This window comes from Ovis canadensis, chromosome 1 (genome assembly GCF_042477335.2).
Source record: "Ovis canadensis isolate MfBH-ARS-UI-01 breed Bighorn chromosome 1, ARS-UI_OviCan_v2, whole genome shotgun sequence".
NCBI lineage: Eukaryota > Metazoa > Chordata > Mammalia > Artiodactyla > Bovidae > Ovis > Ovis canadensis.
The window spans coordinates 205,632,450-205,657,994 of NC_091245.1; the positions used below are offsets into that span (position 1 = coordinate 205,632,450).

Genomic DNA, 25,545 nt, shown 5'->3' on the forward strand with positions numbered 1-25,545 from the left:
AATGAGAATAATAACAGAGCGTACCTCACTGGGTTTTTCTAATCACTAAGGGAATTAATTGATGGAAGGCCCTAGCAGTGTGTCTGGAATGTGGTAAACACTTAATAAATGTTTGCTGGTTTTTAACTTTTTAATCCTCAAATCACCTGTTCCCTCTTTGATGCCACTTTGGCACCTTGTTCAAACATCTGTCGTGCATTTAGTTTGAGATGACTGGTCTGTCTGTCCCTCAAACTGGACTTACTGGACTGGGGGGCTCTTTAAGGGCCAGTCTTTAAACGTGGGCTCAGTATGGCAACCCACTCCATTACTCTTGCCTGGAAAGTCCCATGGACGGAGGTGCCTGGTGGGCTGCAGTCCATGGGGTCGCAGAGTCAGACACAACTGAGCGACTTCCCTTTCACTTTTCACTTTGATGCATTGGAGAAGGAAATGGCAACCCACTCCAGTGTTCTTGCCTGGAGAATCCCAGGGATGGTGGAGCCTGGTGGGCTGCCATCTATGGGGTCACACAGAGTCAGACATGACTGAAGTGACTTAGCAGCAGCAGCAGTAAATACTGGTTCTATTCAAGTGACTGAAGGAAATAAAGACAAACCTTAAGTAAGATGTTCAGAAGGGCTGAACCTCAAGGGAATGCTATAAACTTTTATTCTAGTTTGAGGCTCTGGGGCAGTCGGTATTTCAAGGTGCCCAGTAGCCCTTCTGCCCTTGTGACCAATGCCCCATCTCCAGCTTCCACACCACCACTGGCCGTCCTCAGCATTGTCTTGCCCAGGGGAGCCTGGACAGGGATCCTCCCTTCCATACTGATGGTGGACAGGCAACATTCCAGAGCCTGGTGCTGACATCCCGGCTCATCATCTATTGCTAAGTAGCACTAACAGGAGTGCTCAGATGAACCTGCTTAGGAAGCTGGAAGCAGGGCTGTTGGGCGGAGGCTGCGGGGGTGGGGGGTGGGGGTCCTACCAGGCAGCACACAGATACTCCTGCAGCTTGATGTTCCCTTAGCTCCAGGCTTGCCTGCCAGCCCCCCCAAGGACTTCCTTCAGTCATTCTCACTCCTGTGGTCCACTCCATCACTGAACATCAATCAGGTACCTCCTGCCTCAGTGGTAAAGGTTGGAGTGTTTCCAGGTTTTCACACCTACTGGCAAATGTGGGCTGCCTCCCCTGCCCTTCTCTCCACTCCGCCTCATCCCTCTCTGATTTCTTCTATGATGCAGTACACATGAACCACTGCTTTCTCCAACCAAATCTGGACTTTCCATCCTCATTGCTGAGCATCCATTGAGACACTTACTTCTAAGCGTTTGCTGACTATTCTTCCCATTGTTAGAGAAGCTAGCAAGGCTGTGGCCCAGCCACTCCCATCCATGCCAGCCCCTCTCTCAGAAGTTGTCCTGGTCCACTGTCACATCTCACTGCACATGCTGAATGGGCTGCCCAGGGCACCCAAAAGCCATTTTTGGGACACAAAGAACCCACCACTTTGGAAGCATCTGCAAACCCTATTAGTCCCCATCTGTCTGGTATTTCTAATTAAACATCAAAAACATCCTCCCTGGCCTGGCTGTTGATATGAAGGAGAGGAGCACACCCACAACGACCCATGGGTGGGGAGGAAGCGAGCAGCTTGAGTTTGCCAAGTACTTACGGACAGTAACGCAGTAAAGAAATCGGAAAATGCACATGTGTGTGTGTGCGCGTGCGTGTCCTGCTTTATACAGAAGGAAGCAGATTTGGGGCAAGGAGAGATGACAGCTCAGTTAAACTACCCTTAGCTGGGCTCTTCAGAACAGCTGGGGATGCAGGCTGCCTCCCATACTCTTCCTGGGGCTCCTTCTCTGGTTAACCTCTTCCCATGTCCCTCCTTTCTGACTCCTTTTTTTAACTGTATGCTTTTAACATTTTATATATATATATATATATTTTTTTTTTTTTTTAATTTGGCTGCACCATGACTTAGTTGCAGGATGTGGGATATGGGATCTAGTTCCCTGACTGGGGATCAAACCCAGGTCCCCTGCATAGGGAGCGTGGAGTCTGAGCCACTGGACCAGCAGGGAAGTCCCTTCTTTTTCTTTCTGAGAGCCCTAATTCTTTCTCCCAAAACTTCACCCGCAGCCCTGACTGCTCCCTGCCCACCTTACCGTCCACCTCAGCTTGCCTTGCCCCAGGAGCCACTTCTGTCCTTGGGCTTGATTCTTTCATTCACCACCACTAGCTCCACCCCTCTTCTCTCTGTGCTCTCTTCCCGTCTCTCATCGATGCCTTAGTTTGCCATCCTCTTTCTGTTGTTTCCAGCGCTTCTGCACTGGCTTTAAATTCCACCGACAGCAGAACTACCAGAAAAATGTTCCCTCCCCAAGAAACCTCTCCTCACAGAGGTCTCTGTGCTCTTTGGGGGAGACTGCCTGAGGAAGGTAAAGCAAATCCCCCATTGTTCAGGGCAATTAGCTGCCGTGGATTGGAGCCATTGAACGGCTGCCCACTCGTGGGAGGCTCTTGGCTACAAAAGGCCTATTCATGATAATACATTTTACAGACACCCCGGAGGCCTGTGAGAACCTCTGCCCAGACACCCTGCTCCACAGGAGAGAGAATCCCTGTCAGCTCGAAAGAAACAGTTTTCCTTCCCTCAGATGAACCATCAATTGGGAGCATCTCCTATGCAAATAAGCTTTCTGAAGCCTCTCTGCAGAAGAGACCTTCTTCTTCCATGAAGGCCAGAAGGGGTAACCTTTGGAAGAGTGTGTTCCAGCTTCCTCCTGTGCCTAATTACTGAGCTCCTTTCTTCCTAATCATCTTTATTTTAATGTAAGAATATGGTAAATGTCAGGATGTCATGAGATGAATGTATGATCTAATTTATTTTTGCAGGGAAAAAAAATGAGACCTGAAACATCTATTTAAGTCAGGTGTTCTGAAAATGATTAAATAAGAGGAGTAAGAGGAGGACCTGAGTGTAAAATACAGCTCAAGAGGCCTGGTGCCACCAATTCAACCTGCTTATTACCCTGTACGATGTGAATAATTTATCACATTTTACCCTGCATTAAGCACTGTTGAGGATTAAGCTGCGGTTTATTTGCAGACCACATTAACCCCTACCTGTCTCGACCTGCCGTTTCAGGGAAAGGGGGAGCTGTGGGAACTCTCTCTGCTGCTCTAGTGTCCACGTTAGCGAGGGCTGGACAGCAGTAACTAGCCTGATTAACTAGCCCTCTCCAGAGAATTCATCTGGGAATAGAAAGTACCCATGTTGCCTGCTTCTGGGGCATTTTTCTTCTCCTTTCAAGTCCTCCCACTTGGGCTGTCTCCTCCACCCCTGACCATCATGTCCTTTCCATTCTACTTCTTATGTATCCTTTCATCTCTAAGCCATACACACTGGTCCAGGCCCTTGCTTCTCATGCTGGACTCAGAGTCACAGCCTCTCCCTCCTGGCCTCCTTGGCTGGCCCCCACCCTCCCATTTATCCTGCATCTGACCAACATTCCTAAAATCCAATTTTCACCCAGCTTTTCTGGGCTTGAAAGCATTCAGTGGAGAGTCCTGCTCAAGGATGCAGACCTGCCTCCTTCACCCAGCACCCAAGGGTGTGGCACCATCATTTCTCCAACCTCACTTCCTTCTTCTCCTTCCCAGATACCCACCCTTCCAACAAACCGACCCCTCCATCTCTCTGAACAAGCAGACTCTCTCCCACCTCCATCTTTGTTTTTTGTTTGTTTGTTTTGCCACACCACACAACTTGTGGGTTCTTAGTTCCCCTATGAGGGTTCTTAGTTCCCCTATGAGGGATCAAACCCAGGTCCCTGGCAATGTAAGCTTGAAGTCCTAATCACTGGACTGCCAAGGACTTCCCTCACACCTCCACTTTGACCTGCCTTCCTCCCCAGAAGCTGTGCACTCCCTGCATTCAGCCAGCCCAAAATCCCTACTGGCTCACAAACTCATCACTCCTGGCTCCAGACGACTCTGAGCTTCTGTTTCCAGCCAGCCTCAAACCAGTACCCCACTGAGCACCCCTGTAGTGGGAACTGTAGGCTCTGCCTGGAGAGACCCAGAAACTGCAATCAGCTTGAAAGCAAGATCTGAGGACTTGTCTCCAAGGTGTAGCGGGCATTCAGCTGAGTCTTTACAGATCAATGAAAATAGCAACTTTTCTTACGGGGCTTGGATTCACACTTTACATACACACTTCACAACATAATCACACTTTATGTTGATTACAACTTATGTAATCAACATAAGTTGATTTACAACTGCCCATGTTTTAAAAAATGTTATTTGTATTTAGCACTTTTTGGAGGACTGCCTAATGAAGAGGAAAAGAGCAAAATAAACCTCTCCAAGCCACTCTTCGACATTGTACCACCCTTGAACTATTCAAGGAAGCATAAAAGGCCAATTCACAAGCAAATCTTTTGCACAGAAAAGCACAATTTACACAGCACACCTAGTAGGTGTCAGGATTATTCACAAAATGGGTGTGACCCCAACTTTTGGAACCGTTTATTTGCCTCATTTTCCACCATCTTATTTGGTTTTCCAGATGTCCCTCCAGGACAGGGAGGCAAGCTCACATGGAATGCACAACCTGTCTGCTCCTTTCTCATCCCCCGGTGAGCCTGCTCCAGGACTCTCAGGATCTGCCTCTGTATTCACTCTGCCTGCTCACCTGGCTCCACAGGACCACCCTCCCATCCACTTCCTTCACTCCCACTGGAGACAACCTCAGACCTTACCTAATACTTGAGGATCTCCACAGCATTTTCTCTTTCTCCACTTTCCAACGGGTCTCTTATCTCAGATCCCTTACAGAAGGAGATAAGCAATGAATGACTGGGAGAATGATGTCCCTTGCATGTCCTCGCCTGTGTAATAATATCGGTGTGGCCCATTACTGGCCCTTCACGGAGGTTGTATCGCATCAGCCCTGAGGCTCAGGCGCTAATGCGCCCCATTCAGGTTACAGAGCTATCAGCATATCATCCCTTTCTCCAGGACTTCTAGGTCACCCTGAAGGATCCCATGTTTCTGACTGAGCCAGGCTCAAAGCTGAAGTTTACACAACACACACCCAGAGTAAATGACCTTCACTGGTCCTAACCTACATACCTGTCTGAAGGACAGAACAGGGACAGGTTTGTGAGCCCAAACAGGACGGGTGGCAGCTTTCAGGTAGTTTCTCTCAGTGGTGAGTAGCTCAGCCTCTATGCCTGGAATGCACTGGAGAATTGCCGTCCAGTCCTCCTCTCGCATAGAAGCCTCATCAGCTTCCTCGTCACACGGGTTACTTCCCCGTTCACTCCCTCCCCAAACGCAGGTCCAGGTGCAGCCTCAGCCCACAGACACAGCAGGCACCTGGGAAACAGCTGCTGGTGACCCAGATTGTCTTTGGTCAAGGCCGGCCCAGCCTGCAAGGAGCAACTTATAGAACCCAATTCGGAGAGTCCTAGGAGCTCTCACCAGCTGGCCAGAGAGACAGAGGCACGTGGCCAGTGGCCCTAGGGCCACCCTTCTCCTAGGGTCTAGGAGACAGTCAGTCCCAGGACTGCAGCCACCAGACTGACCGAGGGACACATCATCTCCAGGGTGGGGATTCAATCTGTGCTTGGACGGGGCCACTAGTCCACATGGGGCACCCTGGCTTCATTGCTCAGCAACTTAATTCAGCATCTGAACAATGAGAATCATACACAGACTAAGAAGAATTATTTACCAGCAAGGAAGGAAACTGGAGGAATCCAGAAATCATGAATTCTCTGCACTGGAAGAAAGGATTAAAATCTAAGAAAGGTAGAGGACTGCAATAGGAGGGGAAAAAAAAGCCTCAAGTGTGGCAAGAGAAACTATAATTAAAATAGCAAATTGCAATTTTGGGGTGGGAGGAAGGGATAGATGAGCTTAAAGACCAAGGGACATCTAGTGAAGCATCTGACAGAAATGATTCCCAGGGATGTTCTGGGGAGAAAAATCCATCTGGAAACAGAGAAAAGGAAATGAAACAAGAATTTGCTGCATTATTTAAAGCTTTCCATGGTGGGGGTAGGGTAGGGGACATTCAGGAGAGAGGAGGTTAAGAGAGAAGAGAATGGAATTGCTCTACTAAAAGGGATTAAAAGAATCATAAGGGCTTTTTAAAATGACTCAAGCCAAAAAAAAAAAAAAGTTGGGGGGGATGCAAATAATTGTAGGCTGTGAAATTAATGGTGGCCAAGATTCTTAGTTCATTCTTTAAATCTGCTTAACAGGAAAAATGAAGGAGAGACATTTGTATGCTTGGGGAGTGATGGAGTCCTTGAAAAGGCAGTTCTATAGAGCACTGACAAGACCAAATGCACAGCAGACAATATGTGTCCTGGGATAAGACGGAGCTGGCAGGGAGCTCAGACTCTGTGGCAGGGGCAATCTGCCTACCTAAAAATACCTGGTGCCCCCTCCCTTGAGCATTTGTCTTCCCAAATATCTGACTCCTTCATGAACGTCTGCACGTCACGTCCAGAAATTAGCACTGCCTACAGATGTTCTTGTAACAAATCACACTGGAATTAGCAGGGGCCTGAGTTTGAATCTCGGTGCTGTTACTTTCCAGCTTTGTGACCTTGGGCCAGTTACTGAATCTCTCTGAGTTTCATCACCTTATAGAACTATGGTGAAGATTAAACGGCATTAAATATGACAGAATAGCTGTTGTAATGTTGGGTCAGTGATAGGCTATCAGAGAAGCTTCATTAAATTTAAATCCTCCACCCCTTGTCAGTGTCTTTGGTCCAAAGGATCTTCTTCACTGAGTCCTGTCCTTGCAACACACTGCTTCCTAGGAGCTCCATTTTAGAACTCATTAGGAAACACACCGGAGAAGGCAATGGCAACCCACTCCAGTACTCTTGCCTGGAAAATCCCATGGATGGAGAAGCCTGGTAGGCTACAGTCCATGGAGTCACGAAGAGTCGGATAAGACTGAGCGATTTCACTTTCACTTTTCACTTTCATGCATTGGAGAAGGAAATGGCAACCCACTCCAGTGTTCTTGCCTGGAGAATCCCAGGGACGGGAGCGTGGTGGGCTGCCGTCTATGGGGTCGCACAGAGTCGGACATGACAGAAGTGACTTAGCAGCAGCAGGAAACACACAGGCCTAGAATCCTGGGGGAGGTACAAGTCACCCTGAGCCCCAGCAGAGTCTTCACATTGTCTCTCATCTCGACTGACACACCCAGTAGCCTGCCCCGTCGGTGCAGCAGACCTCTGCACATGGCCCTCACACTCAAGCCCACCTCTATGCTTTACCACACTGAGGCTCTCTTCAGCCCAGCCCCTTCCCAGAGGGCCCCCCACCCTTATGAGATGTCGTACTCCTGAGGCTCAGACTCATCCTGAGGGAGCCCACCAGGTGTGATTGAGGCACTGGTCCTGCCTGTGAGGGAAGCTGCGGGGAGAAGGGAGGGGGAGAACAGCTAGGAGACAAACCAGATTCTGAGCAGAAATGATGAGATGCAGATCCTGGGGTAGCAGTGGGGTTGCTGAGACAGTCTGGGAAGGGAGTCAGCAGGACCTCGTGACAAACTAGTCCTGGGTCAGGAGGATAAGGGAGAAGTATGCTTGCCTGGAGAATCCCATGGGCAGAGCGGCCTGGTGGGCCACAGTCCATGGGGTCACGAAGAGCCAGGGCTGACTTGGCAGCAACTGAGCACACACGCACAGGAGGGTGAGGAGAGCCTAAATGGACCCGCATCGCCCCTCGGTCAGGAACGCTAGGTCTCTCTCTCCAGGGCGGACAGTGGTGGCTCATCTCCCAGTTAGCACTGCCTGGGCTGTGCCCTGCAGCCGCTCGTCACTGTCACTGCCTGTTTCTAACCAGTGCACTGGCTTTTCCACTCTTCTTTAACAAGGACCTGGGAGCTCCAGCTTGTGTGTGGGCATGAAAGACAAGGTTCCTCCTGGAGTTGTGCTCCCCACCCCGAGGAGGGCTCACCTTGCTGTGGCTCCAAGGATCTCATTCAGAGGGACATTCAGTGCTCACCCTGTGCTTCTGAGCCCGAGGCTAACTACATGCAGGGGGCAGCAAAGAGGAATGAAACATCCCTTGTGTCCCTCACTTCCCAGTGTGTGATGAGAATGGGATATCATCACCAGACCCAGAACTCTCCAGTTTGTGTTTGCCCCATGAGGCCCACCAGGCCTCACTGTGCAGCTCTGGATGAACAGAAGTCTGCTTACTGAGGGTGGGAGAGAGGTGTTCTAACCTCCACCTTACCAACACCTTGGTGGCAGAGGTGGCCACCAATCCCCACTGGCAGCCCTTGCCTGGTATGCCCACCTCCCCGTGGATATCTGGTCCAGATGAAGCAATCTGGAAAGCGTACTAATTAAGTGAGTCAATTACAAGACTGTAACTTGGAGCAAATCGCTGAGCATCTGAGCCTCAGTGTCTTCATCTGTAAAACAAGGACTATCATACATACCTCATGGGACTGTCATTAGGATAAACTAAAAAATGCAAATGCAATCTTTTGGTAAACTATAAACTCCAAATAAATGAACCTTAATAACTGAGTGCTTATGCATAGCCCAAGAAGCATGTCAGCCCATACCCCTTAAGGAGTCTTTCTTAGTCTCCTTGCCTATACTTCCTTTGTGCCCTACCCTTTCCTCATAGCACCAATCAAGCGGTGTTATAATTCTCCCTTTGCATGTCAATCTCCTACAGTCTACTGACCACTGGGTTTCCTGGCCCACAGCAGGGGGGCTCAGTACTAATTTGCTGAATGAATAGACTGAGGGCCTGGGAAGCCAGGGGCTGAAGATGCCAAATATAGCCACCAGGGGGCAATCAAAGCCTTCCCAAGCAGGTCAGCTTGAGTCCTTGCTGAGGTCCTTCTCAGAGGAAGAGAGAGACCTCTGTTAAGAAAGGCTCTCTGATGGGTAAAGGCCAGGGCCTAGCGCCCGGGCTGCGAATTCTCTCTTTGTCTGACATCAGCTCCGTACAAAGACAGGTCCATATCTACCATGGTGTTCAGACACCCTGTGTCTGCCAGAGCCTGAGTAGCCCAGACAACCCTGGAGGAACCCAGCTGTGCTGGGGGTGCAGGTACTGCTGACAGGGTCCAAGGGCCAGTGTACGTGTTGTGAGCACGACTACTTGCTAATCCCTGAATGGTGTGTTTATGAGGGCTCTTGGCCGCTCCATGGAGATCTGGCCACGCACCCACCCTCATAAGCAGCACTGCAGAAAAGTACCAGACAGCACCGAGACCCAGGATGTGGGTCTGGTCCACCAAGTGGCCCTCTGTGGCCTCAGCAAGTAGCTTCTCCCCACTGGGCCTTGGTTCCTCACCTGTGAAATGGCAAAGCTGGGCTAGGTGGCTGAGGGCCTCTCTAGCTCTGACCTTCATTTTCTGTGTCTCTGAGGTGAGGGTTGATTCAGGTTCAAGGGCTCCAGGTAACCTTGCAGATTCTCGGTCTGGGTCAGAACCTGAATCCTCAGGATGAGCCTCTGCTACATCTGACTTCCTACCAGGATGGAACCCAGACTCACCGCAGTGGTCACGTACTGAATGCTGCCCTGGGCTCACAGGGGAAGGCTTTCAAATGCCTGTGGGACTCTGTCACTTGTCTTTCTGCCTGTGGAGCTTTCCCAGGTGGGCAGCCTGAGCCAATCTCTGCTTGCCCTGTGCGTCCCTCAGTCCCCACCTCTCATTCTCAAACCATCCAGCTGGGAAGGTGAGCTGTGGTGACAGACCCGGTGGTCTGGGACACTGGCAGCTAGCAGAGCCTGGGGCTTCAGTCTCCTGGGCCTCTGCTCTCTGTGACCCCACCCTCACCCCCTCCCTTCACCTCCAGGCAGGACAGGCCAGACAGATGAAAATCTACCCAAGCACAAGCTGCTGTTGAAATAAAGGCAGAGATGTTTCTTTATAATTTTCCCCTTGAAATAAACCCAGACTTAAGAACAACAGAAACACGCAAAATGTGTTTTTAGTGGAACCCAGATGGAGGGCTGGAAGCCCAGCGGGCTGTCTCCATAGAGGGATCTTGTCTCAGGAATTCTATCCTTACCCCCCAACCCCCCTCAGGAGCACCCCCACCCCCCAGCCCTCAGCCTGGGGCTCTCTAGCCCAGGGCTGGCTCCCTCAGGCCAGCTCCTTGGGGCTGTTTCCAGGTGGGCAGAATGCTACACCCCCACATCACCCTTTGGACAAAAGGCTGAGTCTGGCATCTAGAAAAATCTGTGGTTTCAGAGATTTGGGGGAGGGGAGCAGGGACCAGGACCAACTCAATCCAAACACCTGGATCTGCCGAAATACAACAAAGAGAGTGAATTAAGACATCTGAAAAAAATACTCTGAGGAATTCTGCTCACCCACATGGCCCACTGCTTCTCATTAACCGGCTCCAGTGCTCCATATTAACATATGCAAATCCAACCCTGGGCTGGAAGACTTAGGATACAAAGGAAAGTCCTGACAACCCCCTTCCAACCCCCCACCCCACCCCAACGGTCGAAGAGTTCCCTGTGGGACGAAGAAATCTCACCAGTTCCATTTGGGTTTTGCTAAAGCAACAGTCTTGAGAGTTGCAGCCACAGGATGGTCACTCCTTGAGGAGAAAGAGATGAGAAGAGTTACAAGGGAAAACTACGAAAATAGATCCTATAGAAGCTGACTTTTCGATGAAGTAGGACTGGTTGTTTTTCAACAAATATTCCTGGATGCCTACCATGTACCATGGGCTGAATGGGCTCTGGGGACACTGACATAAACCCACACAGGAGGACCAGCCTCAGACTGTTCAGCGGAGAAGGAGAAGGAAAAGGAAATCAGAGAGTATAATTATACAGCTGATGGGAGAGAGTGAGTTTGGTAATGGATGAGTTGCCTCTGCAACCTCCGGGTAAAGATAGTTGGATATGGGGGCGGGGGGCGGGCGTTGGTGTCTCTGATACTCAAAAGTGAAGTCTGGGCAAGAAATACAGACTTCGGAGCTATCAGCATAAATTTTGAAGATGAGTTTCCTTGCAGAGAGACGTGGAAGATTGAGCCATTTGTAGGAACGGGCCGATTTGGGCTTCCCAAACCATTCATGGTTTTCTTTTTTAAAAAATTTTTGACAGTCTGTCGGTTTTTTCTTTTTGTTTTTTTGGCTGTGCTGGGCCTTCACAGTGGCGTGCGGGGGCTTCTCTGGTTGTGGAGCACAGTCTGTAAAGCAGGCGGGATCAGTAGTTGCCAGCAGCGCATGGGCTTTGTTGATCCATGGCATGCGGGATCTTAGTTCCCCAACCAGGGATCAGACCCCCATAACCTGCGATTAGAAGGAGGATTCTTAACCACTGGACCACCAGGGAGGCCCCATAGTTTTCTATTTCACTCCTCTTTGGGTCATTCCTGACTACACTCATCCTCCAGCAACTTTCTCTCTTATTTCTCCCTTTTCTCCTGTTTCATCTTTCTGTAGGTGATTAGAATTGAATAGCAGCAGCGAGGGTCATGGGGATGGGGACTGTGAACCCTGACTGCTCCAGCTCCTAGCTCCCTGCCCAGTGCACAGTGGGCCCTCATGAGGGAGGCCCTCAGAGTTTGTTGCCTAAATAAAGGCAGAAGGAGGAGCCAGGCTACAGTTCCACTTCTGGCTGCTTCAGGCCTGTGCTGGGCCTCACTCCTGCACCGAGAAAGGGGAGGGAGTGGGGAGAATGAACGGCAGGGGGCCCTGCCAAGGCCTGAGGCTGCGGCAAGGCCCGAGTCCTGTCTGTGCTTCGCCTCCCATTTCCAGCTGTGACACTTGGATGGAGGGAAGCCCTGTACCCTCCCAGGGGACCCTCAGACCTGATCCCTGCTCCATATGCATCGAGGAGTGGGCCAAGAGTGGCAGGAAGTGCCCAGGCAGAGACAGAGCATTAAAATTCCATGGGCAATTCCTTGGGAGGGAGTTTACAGTTCCTAACTGACCATAAAGCCTTTTTCCTGACAGGTCTTGGAATACATCACTCTGGGCTCTCCCGGAGCAGCTGACACATCGCAGGAACGCTTCTCCAAAAGTCAGGGTCTGCTGATTTCAGCGGGGACAGAAAGGCAAGCCGGGAGCAGCTGAAATGGCCCCTGTCTCCTCCAACTTCAGAGACTTGGGGCAGGCGGCCGGCTTAGCGCCAGAGGCCCATCCACTGGGCTGCCAAGTGCAGCGCCCACGATCCCTAGACCAGAAGGTGGTTTGTGAACTGCCTGCCTCTGGGTGAAATTTTATTCACCTGGTGGGGAAACTCGTTTTCTCTCCACGGAATGCTCTGAGTGGCACGTCGCATATGTGTTTTATTAATAAAAATGAGAAAATGGAATCATTATTACTGCATAATTGCAGTTCGTTTGCTAGGCCTAATCTTTCAAAAGCCCAGGTGCCGAGGGTGGGGCAGGGGGAGAAAATAAAAGGGGACCTTGATCTGAACCCCCCAGGGAACCACCTGTGTAGGAGGCTCTCCAGGAAAGACTGAACGGGTCTCTTAGAAGTCCCAGAGCAAGCGGGTGTGGGCAGCAAAACGCAACCCTCTCTGAGCTACCAGACTGCAACACAGCCCTGGCGCCAGCTCCAGGAGTCGGGTGACCTTAACCAAGCCCCTTCCCTCCTGGAGTTCCGTTGTTGTTGTTTTTTCCCAGGAAATTAGAGCTCATATTCCTGCCCTGCTTGGCTCACAGGTTGTCCTGAGAATTAAATGACAAATGACCTCCATCATGGATTCCTTCCCTCATTCATTCAGTGAACAATCATCTGCCCAGGTATGTTTTGGGCTAGACACAGTGCTGGGCTATGAGATGTAAAAGGGAATAAAATGAAACCCTGCCTTCAAGGAGTCCACAGCATAGTGGGGACCACACAGAAAAAAAGATGAGATGGAGGAACCCCAGATGCACACCCAGAGGAAGGGCGTGCCCCTCGCCTGGCATAGAGAGAGCTTCAGGATAGTGATGCTTACTTGTAAAAAGGTGAGTAGGAAAACTGGAAATGTATCACACCATTTTCAAAATGGACATGCTCACGGTGTGTGTGACCTTGAAGGCAGACCTTGATGCTTCAGTCTGAATATAATGATTGATGTGTATTTTATAGCCACAATTGCCCAATGGGGCTGTTAGAAAAAAAAAAAGGAGAGGATGGGGTCAAGGGGACTTTTTGCCAGGCTGCTTTGCCCCCATGTGGAGGACAGCACCCCAACTGTGTCCTTGAGTCATTTACACCACCCTCACACTGTGGCAGAGAACTCCTGCTCCTCAGACCAATCCTCCACATGCCTGGGAGGCCCCAGGTGGGCCATTAAAATATGATCTCTTAGGCTTGTCAGAAAGGAGATTAAGATGGCAGATTGACCAGTTTTAATATGGCGGCCCCCACATGGACACAGGCAGGGAGCTGGGCCTAGTGTATATAAATTGCTTTAGCCCTTAAGACAAGAACCAGCTAAGAACAGCACTTTGATATAAGACACCCATACTTAAGGAGCATACCTATCTTTATGCTGTTGACATTTTCTGTAATTTTCTTTTTGGCCTCCTTGGGGGCTTCCCTGGTGGTAAAGACTCTGCCTGCAGTGTGGGAGACCTGGGTTTGATCCCTGGGCTGGGAAGATCCCCAGGAGAATGGAAAGGCTACCCACTCCAGTACTCTGACCTGAAGAATTCCATGGACTGTATAGTCAGTCCATGGGGTCACAAAGAGTCAGACACGACTGAGGGACTTTCACTTCACTTGACTTGGCCTCCTTTAATGGTTTAGATTAAGATTATTTAGTTTAATAGTTTAAGATTTTTTTTTGAGATATAATGGACATATATTAGCTTCATATGTATAATAAAACGATTTAATATTTGTATATATTGTGAAATGATCACCATGATGAATCTAGTTAATATCCATTATCTCAGAGTTACAGTTTTTTTTTCCTGTGATGAAAACTTTTAAGGTCTACTCTTACCAGCTTTTGAATATACAATACAGTATTAACTATACTGTACATTACATCCCATGTACATTACATCCCACGCTGTACATTACATCCCATGATTTATGTATTTTATAACTGAAAGTTTGTACCTTTCAATCCCCTTCATCCAGTTCAGTTTTTTTTCTTGTTTTGATCTTTGTTTTTCAAGTCTACATATGTGTGAGATCACACAGTATTTATCTTTCTTTGTCTGACTTCACTTACCATAATGCCCTCACTTTTTTTTGGTGGCTCAATAGTATTCCACTGTATACATGTATACCACATCTTCTTTATCTACTCACCTACCAGTGGACACTTGGGTTGTTTCCATGGCTTGGCTACTATAAATAATGCTGCTATGAACATGACAGTGCATACATCTTTTTGAATTAATGTTTTAATTTCCTTTGGATAAATACCCAGAAGTGGAATTGCTGGATCATATGTTAGTTCTATTTCTTAATTTTTGGAGAAACCTCCATACCATTTTCAAAGTAAGTTTATTTTTTAAGATGCCAACCTGTTTCTACTTGAAAAGAGTCACCTTATGCTCTTTGGAACCAGAACGGTAGTGATAGCATAAATCAGAGAGAGAAACCCTTCATTTTATCCTGAGAAAGATGGGGCTCAGGAGGTCCAAGTTCACCCCACATTGTCAGCCACCCTTCTGGCTGGAGTTTCTCCTTCCAGGATTCTTCTGGGTCAAACTTTGGAGGGTTTCTGTGTTTCTTTCTACAGAAAAGACATTTCACTTATAATGTCAGTAAGAAAATATCACCGAGACTAAACACTGAGCACTTCCCTCCTCCAACCTGAGGGAGAGGTCCCAGAAAATGGTCTGGGACTCCCGGTTGGGATTTTGATAACTTGGATGCTGGGTCCTATTTTTGTCTGTCTGCCAACACTTCCAGTTAGTTGCGCCTCCAGAGGTCTGCTGGAGAGCTGGGTGGGTAGGCAGGAGACTCAGACAAGATGGGATCTGTTTCCCAGCTGAACCAGGGAGCAATGTTTATCCCTCACCTCTGGGACTGTAATGAATTCAGATTCAAGCCACACAGGCCTAGGAATCGATAGTTTTAATCATTTCAAAAACTAGCCCCACTCTGGGTAAAATTACAATGCGCAAGAAGCTCAATGGAGCTTAAAGGCCACAACCTCATTATCATTTCATTAGACTCACATTTCAGCAAGATGGGAAGAAATGTTCTCACACACCAACCCCTCCCACAGTTCCCCTCGCCTCCCTGGCCCCTGTGGAATAGCTGCAGAGGACTGCGACGGTTTACACCAGCTGTCAGCTCTGAGGACCACTGGCCACTCCCATCATGTACTCTGCCCGCGGAGGAAGCTTGGCGCGGTCACTGGAGACTTCAGCGCAAATCAGTGCAAATGCCTCCTGAATCAAGTTTGCAATCCTGGGAAGTTTAGTAAAAACAACCCGCTGTCAGTTTGGCTTCTCACAGCTGGAGGGGTCAAGTCTTCAACACAATATAAACCCAGGCCAGCAGAACCTTGTCCTGCCCAGGGCGCCAGACGCCCTCTGGGAAGCACAGGGTTCGAAAATGTCTTAAACTTTTCCAGTTTGTTTATTTTCCAGTGTTTAATGATATTGTCCATGCAAGGAACCAAACCTCAGCTCCTGCTAACAATTAAAGAGGTTTTCTAATTGAGGAGAAAGTGCGATTTCAAGAGAGAGAGAGAAAGAGCTTGCACAGGAAGTAAAGCACATAATTCCCATTGAGAACATGCATGCAGAAAAGCCTTGAGTTGAGAAGACCCTGATCAGATGTGAGCACTGGAGAGAAAGCTGTTGGGGGGACTGATCCAACCAGGGGGCCTTTTCAGAGCAGGTCACAAAGTCTGCTCCTCTGGTCCCCCTCTGTCGTACCTGGTCCCTCCACCACCACCACCAGACAGCTGCAAGAGTGTAGTGTCCTCAGACCGCACCATCCCGCAAGTGCACATGGATTCCCGCCCATGAAAATGACCAGATTTTACTGCTGTTCAATCCTGTCTGCCATAGGTTCACTCTGTGATTCAGGGGGCCCCTCGGGAGCACCCCACATGTGCTTATCAGCAGGACTGTCATGGGGAGTAGACCCCATATCTCACCAAGGCCTTGTTCCCCCAACCCTGTTTGCTCTCTGATGCTGTGCAGCCCACAGTCACCCCAGAGTGGGACCTGCTGCCAGCAGGCCTTCTGAAAATGCTGCCACCCACGCCCAGGGCACTGTTCCAAAGCTCCCTCAAAAGGGACACACTGCCCACCTGGTGTCCTCTGTCCACTTGAGCTTCACAGTGTCCTGTGCCCCTCCCCCAAGCAGTCACACCCTGTCACCTGGACCCCAAACAACACTGACCTGCCTGAATCTCATAGGACCCTTTATGAAAATAGCCCCTTCAGCTTCCTTTGAGGGCTTTCCTCCCATGGGACTCAGCGCTAGGTTTGTGGGGCAAGGGTGGCACTGTGTATTTCTTTCCACTTCCAATTACCTCTCCGTTGCTGAGAGAAACCTGGGCCCCACTCCGCCCCAGTTGCAGCAGACATCTGAACCCCATGGCTAGAAACGGTTTCAGCTGAGGCTGGGAGTCCTAGTCCGCGTCCTCAGACCAGTCGTTCTCAACGTTGGCTGGATATTAGAATCACCTGGGGAGCTTTTTCAACTTCTATTGCCAAGGCCACACCCCAAAGCAAGAAATCAGAATCTCTGGGCATCAGTAATTTTTAAGTCTCCCTAGGCGATTCCCATCCATGCAGTCAGGATTAGGAACCACTGACTTAGAGGAAGAAAGGAAAGGAGAGATGGTGGGAGGGGGGCAAGGCCAAAATTAGGAGCCATTTCCCCAGGAGGGAAGGGAGCTGAAACAAGCAGGGCTAGTGCCACACCCTGGGACACACACTGAGAAAACCTGAGGATGCTTTCGCCAGACTGGCCAGTGACTCGCACAGCTGTTGTCAGTATCTCTTTCAGCTGAGTCAACATATTAGGAGAGTCAAAGATGAGAACAGCCCAGACCGGGTGGCATCCAAGGGATCTGCAGGGAGGAGGCCTCATCCACAGCCGTGGTGGAGACAGACAGACTCCTACAATTGACAGAATGTCGGGAAAGCCCTGTGTCTCTTTCCAAACTTCCCAGGGTGGCTGGCCAGCTGCTCTAGGAATGGTGTGGCCAGGGACTGGCCTATGTTAGCTAGGTATACCAAGAGTTCATTAAATCACTCATTCATTAATTCATTTGTTCATCTGCTCACTCACATCCACACATGTCAGAGCTGTGTGGAAAGGACCTCAGATATCATATGCAGCCTGGGGGTTCCCAGGATTTGTTTTTAGCTGAGGAATGCCAGTTTAAGTGAAACCGTATGGATGCATAAACAAACACAAGGGGAGTTGCTCTGGGTAAAGCAGGATTGGAGGCCCTGGACACGGCCCCCTCACCTCCCTTCTCCTAAGGAGGCTTCACCAGATTCTCCCGTTTCAAGGAGAAACAGGGTTGGGAAACCTCTCATGTATAGATGAGGGCACTGAGGCATAGAGCAGGGTGGGGTCTTGCCCAGGGTCATTCAGATTTCATGTAACAAATTTTCCTGTGCCAGGTTCAGAAAACACAGAGCTGAGTAAGACATGGTCCTTGCAAAAGGAGAAACTTACAGCAGAGATTACTACATGCATCTCAGATGCTGAGCCAGATGTCGAGTTCAATCAAATGACCTGCCTCTCTCAGCTTGGTTTTCTGAAGAAAGCACTCCCCAGGTTATTTCCCAGCACATGGCATTGGGGGAGAGCTGCAGTCCTGTCCTCCAGAGCCCACCAGGTCTGGTTCATGTTCAGCTGGGATGCATCCTGCCAGCCCTCTGACTGTCCTGGGTGTTTTTCCTGTTTGTGACATACTTTGGATATTACACTCATATTTCACCATCAAAATTTCCAAAGTGTGAGAATCAGTAAACATCAGTAACTGATCAATATTACCTGCCTTCTCACTGCTATTATTTGACACTAGATCTACTCCCCAAAAAGGGAGACTGTTCTCTTCACAGGGGACTTTCTGGGCATGGCCTTCCTGAAGGTGCCTCTTGGGTACAGGGTGGCCAAGCTGAATTCTGAGATGGACTGAAAGTCACATGGTGCCCAGGACAAAGCATGGGCCTGAGTTCAGTCCCTAATCTTCCCACTTGCCAGCAGTGCTGTGTGTGTGCAGGGCAGGCATTTCTCAAGTCCAGAATGGTGCATGCAGACGGTGCTCGCCCTCCTCAGGAAATGCCCTCAGCTGCAGGGAGCAGTCTTGCCTGAGTTATGTCCCTTCCTAGGGGTGCAATGGCCCAGCCCCATTGCCTAGATGGGGGAACATCTTTGAAGGCTCATCCAAGCTTTAGCAGCCCCATGGGAGCACCTGAGACTTCGTGGCAATGTCAATGCCATTCAGCCTCTCCCTCAGCCCAGGCCTGTTTCTGTTCAGGGCTTGTTCCATGAACGGTCACCAATTAACTTTCTGCACACAGACTTCCTCTCAGAGTCTATTTCCTGAAGACCCTGACCCTCAATGGCACATATTCGCAAAATGAGGGCAATAATCCCCAGCTCTAAAAGCTATTATGAGCCTTAAGTGAGCTCGTTTGTTCACATGAAGTCTCCTCTCTGACTCTGTGCCTGGAATACAGAGTGATCAATACATATTGTTCACTTTCCTCCTTCTCTCTATTTTTTCTTCCTCCACGTGTTTATGGATTTTATAGCTAGGGTTCTTTCTCCTCTGGGGGATATATCTGGCTTTCCGTTCATTGGCCGAGCAGAAGTGATTGACACATTCAAAACCCAGTAAGGGTCCAATCCCTTGTTGTGTTCAGGTGTTGTACATAACTGTGCTCATCTCTCATAAACATACACACCAAACACACGTGCGTGCACAAGTGGTATTGCAGAATTCTGCAACCTCTGAAGTTTTACAAACATCCAAGGCTTTATACCATCGCCACAACACATAGAGAATTGCTTGTATAGACACCTGTACACCAAGTGAGACATCCTAGGAAGGAGAGAGCACTTCCTGGTTGGTGCGATCAAGGAAGGCCTCATGAAGGAGATCACATTCATCAAAGGTTTTGAAGGATGGATAAAAATCCAGCAGAGAGAGTGGGAGTGGCTTTCCAGACAAAGGGAATAATATCACAGTCCACTGTGGAGCTGGGAAAACACAAAACATGTCTATACAAGCCCTACAGTCTTGGCTGAAGACAGGGCTTTATAGAGAAGGACAAGGCAGAGGAGCAAAGGCTGGGGAGACAGTGTGGAACTTGATTGGGGGGGGGGGTCTTGAAGGCCAAACTGAGACTGGAAGGAATGGGACTCCACTGACAATTTGTGAGAATAGGGGAGAGCTTAAGGAAGCTCAGCCATGGACAGGATTGAATGGGAACAGTACTGGAGGTCAGGAAACAAGTGTTGAGTCTGTGGCCACACACAGGGCTAGCCAGATGCCCTCCCCTGGCTGGGGCACTGCTGGGTCAGGAGGGCTGGATTCCCATGGCAAGAGCACTAGCCTCTTTTTAAGATCACCACAACTATCAGACCCTTCACAGGCAGCTGCACAGGTACCCTCAGCTCCACTCTACGGATCAACAAGTGAGCTCACTCCCCAACAATTGTTTGGGGAAGTGAAAGAGGAAACTGACTTCAATATTAGGGGGCCTGACTCACTGTTTCTCAGTGATCCTGGACAGCAAGAGTCTCTGAGCCTGCTGCCAGTCACCTCCTCTGTCCACAGCTTACCTCATAGGAATGTAGACACCAAAAGGGAGTCCCAGAAACAGAACCCCTAGAGAAACTTCTAAAGACAAGACAGACCCAGCCCTCTTTCCCCACTCCCTTGCTGTAAGGCCTTGGGTGCATCACTTAACACCTTTCTAGGCCTCAGTTTCCTCATCCATAAAATGGTTATAGTAACTATCACCACCCACTTGTGGGACTTTTACGAGATCAAATAGCCTAATAAAGCTGAAAGTGCTTGAAGCGCTTCAGAAGTGGTGCTAAAGCAATGCAGGGTATCATGGTGATGCTGTTATGTAACTGTGGATGGCCATAGGTGCTGCCCCTCTAGACTGGGCATCTCTTTTCTCTGAAGAGTCTGAACACTGCTCCTGGTGTCCTTTATTCACAAATAGTTCTCAAATGTCTCCTCTTGTTTAGTTGTGGGCTTTACACCAGAAGGCGCCACAGATACTGCCTACCTGAAACAGATGCTTGAGTCAGATGCTACGAAAGCCAAGAGGAGGAGGGCCTGGCTGAGAGAGGCTGGGAGCTGACTCACCATCACTCAGCGGGAAAGCTGCTGGTGTCTTGGTCAGAGAAAGGCAGGTGACTCAAGGTGGACCTTTCTGGACACAGAGACCTGTGATCACTCATCTCTCCAGTCCCGTCTCTTTGGTTGGCATGGATCTTGATCCCAGCCCCTCCCCTCCCAGGCTGCCTTCTGATCCCACTGCCTAGAAATCTAACAGTGGGGCCAGCATGACTCACCACAAGGTGATCTCATTTTCCTCATCTGTAAAATGGGTCTAATAATCCCTGAGCTGCCTGCCTTATAGGGCTGATATGAGGAGGGTCCCATGGGCCAAGGATGCGAGAATGCTTGGTGACTATAAGGTTGTGGTACCAAGGTAAAGGTTTGACAGGAACTTTCCAAGATATGCTTTAAGATGATTTTTCTGCCCAATGGAGAGGAGGGAGAAGATGGCTGACGGCTGATCTGCAGGGGCTGTAAGATAAGTCATGGGGGGATTCAAGGATGCTGGTTCCCTCCAGACTCAAAGTTCCAAAGCTGGACAGAAAGTGTTTCTTGAACATGAGTATTCAAGAGAACAGCTCTTGGTGTTCTGATACAAAGCACCCCCCCTTCAAAAAGAGCCAGTCCCGCAAAGCCACGAGACCAGGACAGTGGAGGGGTCATAACCTCCCCTCAGACCACAGCTTGGCTGTTGCCTTCTCCCCAAGTGTCTCTGGATGCTCTGGGCAGAGGCATGGGCTGGCCTGTGACAGTGACACCCACCCAGACCACAAAAGAACATGACTGGGAGAGGGAAGATGCCCTCTAATCAGGAGAGGTCAGAGCTGAGTTACCAGGAGGCTGCAAGTCCCCTTTCCCAGGCTCCTGGCCTGAATGGAGAAGAGGAGAAGGCCCAGTCCCCCCTGGACAGCAGGCATCCAGCGGGAACAAGGGCGAAGCCAGGGTGGGCCCACTCGCCATCTCTGGCTTGACTCCCCTGCTCACAGGTAGGGGAGGGTGGAGAGGGAGTAGGTTAGAGTTCTCCAGGGAGAGTACCCTAGGAATAACCCACATCATCATAGCCCTCTGGGGCTTCCCTCCAGGGGGCTGGGGACAGGGGGGGTTGAACCCCAGAGTCCTTGAAGCAAAGTTTTCCACGTGCATGGAGAAGGTTTAGATCATCAGACACTTTGTCCCTGTCCGCCCCACCCCCCTGCCTTTTAAGTGTTCCCCAGTCTGAAATGATGTCCTCACTCACTAGCCTGAGATTTGCATCTTTCCTTTAACTTGACCTCTCTTACCCTCCAACTCAGTACTTAGAAAACTAAGATCATGTCATCCATCGCTTCTTGGCAAATAGATGGGGAAAAGTGGAAGTAGTGACAGATTTCATTTTCTTGGGCTCCAAAATCACTATGGATGGTGACTGTAGTCACGAAATTAAAAGACACTTGGCTCTTCCAAGAAAAGCTATAACAAACCTAGACAGCATATTAAAAAACAGAGACATCACTTTGCCCACAAAGGTCTGTCTAGTCAAAGCTATGGCTTGTAATCATAGTACATCAAAGTAATCACGTATGGATGTGAGAGTTGGGCCATAAAGAAGGTTGAGTGCCAAAGAATTGAGGCTTTTTAGTGGTGCTGGGGAAGATTGTTTGAGAGTTCCTTAGATAGCAAGGAGGTCAAACCAGTTAATCCTAAAGGAAACTAACCCTGAATACTCATTGAAAGGACTGATCTGAAGCTCCAGTAATCTGACCACCTGATGCAAAGTGCCAACTCATTGGAAAAGACCTGATGCTGGGAAAGATTGAGGGCAGGAGGAGAAGGGGCCGACAGAGAATGAGATAGCAACACCCATTCAATGGACATGAGTCTGAGCAAACTCTGGGAGATAGTGAAGGACAGGGAAGCTTGGAGTACTGCAGTCCATGGGGTTGCAAAGAGTTGGACACGACTTAGTGACTGAACAACAACCCTCCAACCAGATCCAGATCATGCTTCCTGGTGGCCTGCCAGTGTGACTTACGTTGACTGTCCAGGTTGAGGGACCTCCATATCCCTGCTCACCTTCCTTAGTTCAGTGGCCATGAGCACAAACTCTGGAATCAGACTGGGTTCAAATCCCAGGTCTACCCAAACCAGTCCTGTGACCTGGGGCAGCTTACTTATCCTTTCTGGGTCTCCGCTCTCCCCAGTGTAGAGGAATCATAGCAGGAGCCACCTCAGAGCCTTGCTACAAGGATTAAATGTGTTCATATGTGCTCAGCATAGCATTTGCCATCTGATAAGTCCTACATCTGTGTTGGCTCCTTTTGACAGTTTCCACCCATTGCCTTTTCAAAGCAGGGCTTCAGATCTATTTTTGAAGGCCTCCCTGGGCTGCTCTCTGTTCTGCCGCCTTCTCCACGGTTACACCTTCCCTTGTCATGTTGGGTCTCCCCTTGCTTCCTGGACACACAGTAGCTTATGTAAACTCATGGGACAAGCTAGCTAGCATTAATCCTAGGAACCCTCAGTCTTCCACCTGCCTGGGCTTGCAATCCTTTTCTACAAAGCCATGCCCCTCTCATCTTTCAAAACTGCTCAAAAACTCACCTCCTTTGTGAACCATGGCACAGTGGGAGAAGCATATTTCTCTGGGTTTGAATCCCAGCTGAATCTGTTCAGTGGGTGACCCTGGGCAAGGGTCACCTAACCTCTCTTTGTTTCAATTTCCTGATATGTCAAATGAGGGAAGTACCCCCCTCACAAGATGGAGATGATACAGTGAAATGACCACCCCTTGGTGCCAGGTGCAGCGCTGGGGGCTGTGGCACACATTAAATGCTCGATTAATGTTTCCCTTCTCTCCTTCCACCCTGCTCTGATAGCACAGTCTCCCCTCCGCACTCTAGCCCCTAATGATCTTTATAGCTACATCAGTCTATCTATATATGTTCTTGGATCTTTATCATGCATTCGGTTACTCTTTCATTCATTTGACATTTATTGGGCCTTTATTATTTGCCTGATGCTGTGCTAGGTCCTGAGGATGATTGCAACGAAATTCATGTTCTGCAGAACTCACAGAAAGTTAAGAGGGTCAAATATGTGTGCAGATTAGTCTAGGGTCTTATGGCCAGTGTCATAGCAGGGGTGTGTATATAAGGCGATCTAGATCACAGCCCGTGGAGTGACTAACACTGATTTCAGCAATCAAGGGCCTTAAATTCAAGGGGGTGAGCCTTAACTGAGCCCATGCGGGGTGCCAGCATGGTTTTAAGCACAGGGAATTCAAGATAAAGAAGACAATGTCTCTGTCCTCGAGGAGTGTGGGGTCCAGGGGCAAACAGATAAGAAGATGTGAGGATGATACCAAGTGGAGAGTGCCTATGTGCCCATGGGGCTGTCATGCAAGGATAGGAGCAAGGGAGGCTTCCTGGAGGGGCGGACACCTAAGACTTGAAAGACAAGTAGGAATTGGTTAAACGAAGGAGGGACGGAAGGTCTGTCCAGGTAAGTCCAGGTAAGTCCAGGAGGAGTGAGGCCAGGTAGAGGGCTCAATAGCTCTGTATGGTTGGACGTATATGCATGAGGCTCAGAGCTTCTAAGGAGCTATACTTTCTTTGCTCCTCTTTCTCCCTACAGCATCGTTTCTCCAGTCAGAGCCCTCGGTCCCAGCTCCAGGGCTGCCCTATCCCAGAGGATAAGCTCGGGAGCCATGCAGCCCAGGCTCTTCCTAAGGGCTGGGCGAGCTGTGGAAGGAGAACAGGGAGGGAACACCTTTGGTGGATGCTTAGGCTGAGATGGAAAGAGGAGAGAATTCCCCCACCCCCTGTTCCCCATACAAGGACACTGAGCCAGGCTTGGCTTTGGCTGTGGTCAGTCCGTGGTAACAGCTGCTAGATATCAGGAAAGAACCTGCTTCCTCAGCTGAAACCTCCCCACCCCCAACCCCTCGGCCCCCCTGCCTCTGCTAGATCGTAGCCCCCCGCTTAATTTGGTCAAGCTGAAGGTCCTCTGCCTTCCTGGTGTTTTACTACACAGCCAGAGGGAGGCAGGGATGCCCAGCACACCCCACATCTACTGATGGACAGACATGTGGTCACCACACTCACTCCCACACTTGCACACTCACACACATGCACACACAAACTCACAGCACCCACGCGCACACATGAACTCTCACAACGCTTACCCACACATCTGCTCCTCCTCATACACATTCGCACAGCAGAAGGGCACAGGCTGCCTCCATTCTGTAAGCTCCCTTTGGGGAGTACCAGCCCCCTGGAAGGTTGTGAAGCCCTGGACCAGAGAGCCCCAGCATCGCTTGCTGAGAGGGCACCAAAGGGTTAAGAGGGAACGTTTCCAGGGAGTTTGCCTCTTAATCAACACAGTTAATTCTTTTCCTTTTACAAACATAAATTCTTGGCAGTCGGTAACCAAGAAAGAAAGGGGTAAGAAAAAAACCTTAACCCAACATTAGTCAAATCTTTGCCTCTTCCTTTTTTTTCAAGTTAAAACTCAGGGGAATTCAAAGCAATGAGAGAAATCCCAGCCCAGATGGAATGTTTTTGCTAATATACGTCTGCAAGTTATTTAAATGTATGTTTAAGTGTGCATGTGTGTGTGAGAGAGAGAAAGAGAGAGAGAATATGAGAGCAAGCGAGTATGGTTGAGTGGTGTACGTGTGTGTGTGTGTACATCTGTGTGTGTGTACGTGTGTGTACGTGTGTGTGTATGAGTGAGTGAGTGAGTGAGTGACTGGGGCAGACAACAGAGCAGAGCAGTCACCAGAGGCTCTGTCTGAGCCCAGCTGTCCTCCAGCCTCAACTCTCCTGTCTAGACCTGAAGCAGGACAAGGCCATTACAGGACAGTCCTTGTCCCTCATCCCAGGGTCTCCTGGGACAACAAGCCCCTGTCCTTGCCCCCTCAGCCCCAGGACGGCCTGGGTGACACTTTCTGTCAGGATAGATAACCCACCCACCACACACTTTCTTGTCTTTTTTCCTGCTTAGCCAGAAGACGTGGGGCTGGAGTTTCCAGGCCTGGAGGAGAGGGACAGTGGAGAGGACCAGGCCCCACCCCACACAACAGCAACCCCCATCACCACCACCACACGCACGAGGGCCCTGCCTGGACTGGCACCACCACACTCACGAGGGCCCTGCCTGGACTGGAAATCAAGGCTTAAGCTCTATTCCCGGCCTCTGGGGGTCTCCTCTCAGCGCTGTCTCATGATCTTCAGAACCCCCGGTAGTTCCTCTCAACATTGAGCCTCACCCCTCAGAATACCTCCATGTGACAGGCCT

The 25,545-nt window shown here is 49.7% G+C and overlaps 1 protein-coding gene across 2 annotated transcripts in view; it reads right to left on the reverse strand.

The window, feature by feature from the left end:
• The window catches only part of VPS8 (VPS8 subunit of CORVET complex), a 395,845-nt gene that overhangs the window by 315,697 nt on the left and 54,603 nt on the right, over nucleotides 1-25,545 (reverse strand). Inside the window, exon 6 of one of the 2 annotated variants that reach the window (XM_069558731.1) lies at nucleotides 10,548-10,610. The gene's annotated coding sequence lies outside the window, so the exon portion shown is untranslated. Of the gene's footprint in view, nucleotides 1-4,754; nucleotides 5,058-10,547; nucleotides 10,611-25,545 lie in introns of those variants that run through there. The other variant, XM_069558750.1, reaches the window with a different exon arrangement.